General features: G+C 43.1%; 1 non-coding gene across 1 annotated transcript; it reads right to left on the bottom strand.

Moving 5' to 3' along the window:
• Window positions 1-262: 262 nt before the first annotated feature.
• Window positions 263-366, bottom strand: LOC130971238 (small nucleolar RNA R71). The gene has a single exon (XR_009082468.1). It is a non-coding gene; the product is annotated as a small nucleolar RNA R71 (small nucleolar RNA).
• Between the last annotated feature and the right edge of the window lie 2,131 nt (window positions 367-2,497).

The following is a 2,497-nucleotide window of genomic DNA, read 5'->3' as shown; positions in this document are numbered from 1 at the left end:
ATCACTGGTGGAGAATCATTGTTCATTTGGTGGGAGTGCTAATGAAGATCCAAACCAACATCTCACAAAATTCCTGAGAATTTGCGACACTGTGAAGTCCAATGGAGTCCAGGAAGATGCCTATAAACTGCTCTTGTTCCCATTTTCACTTAGGGACAAGGCAGCTAAGTGGCTGGAATCATTCCCAAGGGGGAGTCTAACAACATGGGATGAGGTGGAAAGCAAGTTTCTGGCACGTTTCTACCCTCCACAAAAGGTCAATAGGCTTCGATCTGAGGTTCAGACTTTTAGACAACAAGATGGTGAAACTCTCTACGAGGCATGGGAGAGATTCAAGGACTTGACAAGGAAATGCCCACCAAACATGTTCCATGATTGGGTGCAATTGCACATCTTCTATGATGGGCTCTCTTATGAATCAAGGAAGGCTGTAGACCATTCATCAGGAGGTTCATTGAACAGGAAAAAGACTGTGGAAGAAGCCATTGAAGTGATCGAGACAGTGGCTGAGAATGAGTACTACTATGCATCAGAGAGGCACAACACTAAGGGAGTCATGGAGCTGAACCATGTTGATACAATTCTAGCCCAAAACAAGGTGTTTGCCAAGCAACTAGCAGAGCTTACCAGGCAATTAGAAACAAAGCAAGTGGCTGCAATACACACACAAGATCAAGAGGAGGTAAGCACTGAAGGAGGTGATTGGGAAGAGGCCAACTATGTGGGAAATCAACAAAGGCAACCATATGATCCACATTCCAACACTTACAACCCAGGCTGGAGAAACCACCCAAACTTTGGGTGGGGAAACCAACAAACCCAACCACAAAACCACAAACCTTACAACCACAACCAACATAACAATTCCACATACCAAAACTCCAACCAAAGATCATACCAAGCCACACAAAACACTTACTCCCAACCATCATATCATGGCCAAAATAATCAACCTACCCAACCTAATCCGAACCAACAATTTCAAGATCAATTAAACAGGATAGAAGGAATGCTTGCAAACATGGGTCAGGACATAAGTGAGTTGAAAAGCTTTAGGGATGATGTGAGATCTACCTTAAGGAACCATGGTGAAAAACTCAAGAGGATGGAGTCTCGAGTAGGAGAGCTATCTCAACAGGCCCCCAAGTCAACTGCAGTGTTCCCTAGTGACACAGAAAAGAACCCTAAAGGGGAACAAAAGGGAGTGAGATGGGAAGAATGCAAGGCCATCACCATATTGAAGGAAGTCTCAGAAGAAGAAGGAATCAGACCCTCAGAACAGGAGCCAGAAATCTTGAAGGAAGGTGTGGAAGAAACTAAGCAGGAAAGTGAAATTGAGCAAGCCAAGGAACTGCAAAATAAAGGCATGCTGGAAACATACCAACCAAAAGCACCATTTCCTCAGAGGTTAGGAGGAGGTGAAAAAGGGAAAACATATTCAAGGTTTTTAGAGACATTGAAGTCTCTCCATATCAATATTCCCTTTCTTAAGATTCTCCAGCAGATGCCTACACATATCAAGTATTTGAAGGAATTGCTGAGCAAGAAAAGAGTTTTGAAGGGAGGACAAACTGTAATAATGAATAAAGAATGCAGTGCCCTCATCAAGAAGGACATAGTCTCTAAGAAAATAGACCCAGGAAGTTTTCATATCCCCTGCATCATAGGGGAAACAAAAATTGACAGAGGATTCTGTGATCTAGGAGCTAGCATAAATGTGATGCCTCTGACTCTTATGAAGAGGCTACAACTGAATGAGGTGAGATCCACTGATGTAATCATACAACTGGCTGACAAAACTCAGAAGCAAGCTGAAGGGGTAGTTGAGAATGTGCTGGTGAAAGTGGAAAATTATTTCTTCCCCACAGACTTTGTCATTTTGGACATGGAGGAAAGCTACCTACACCCTATCATTCTGGGAAGGCCATTTCTAGCCACTGCTAGAGCGCTCATAGATGTAGAACAAGGAGAGCTAATTTTGAGAATACATGATGAACAGCTCATTTTCCATGTTTTCAAACCTGCATCTGAGCCTGAACCAGAACCTGAAAAGCCTAAGGATGATAGTAGCCATCTGTGTTTGGAGGAAAGCAATCCAGCAGCTGAAACTCTGAAACAGTCCTTGGAAGGCAAACAAGAATTGCAAGAGTTAAAGCCACAAGAATCAATAGAAACAGATCAGAAGGATCCTCCTGGCATAAGGGTCAATGAAGAAATCCTCAAGAGAGAGGGAAGAATTGTAAAGAAATTGCCAAGAGGGTGGAGAAACAAGAAAATTCCCACTGAAGGTTTCTCTCTGGGAGATAAAGTGATATCAAGTCATTATCTGCCAATCCCACCTGGCCTCAAAACCATTCCTTCCCAGCTCCCTCAAGTGTTCACAATCAGGAAAGTTCTTTCTATGGAACATTTGGAAATCATGAAGGAATCAAATGGGGACGTTTTCATAGTGAGAGGAGAGGACATCAAGCACTACAATCCACCCTAACAAGGGACA

Source organism: Arachis stenosperma, chromosome 3, assembly GCF_014773155.1.
Source record: "Arachis stenosperma cultivar V10309 chromosome 3, arast.V10309.gnm1.PFL2, whole genome shotgun sequence".
Classification (NCBI taxonomy): domain Eukaryota; kingdom Viridiplantae; phylum Streptophyta; class Magnoliopsida; order Fabales; family Fabaceae; genus Arachis; species Arachis stenosperma.
Note: the sequence above shows the minus strand (reverse complement) of the source record. Positions and strands in the feature narration are given on the sequence as shown.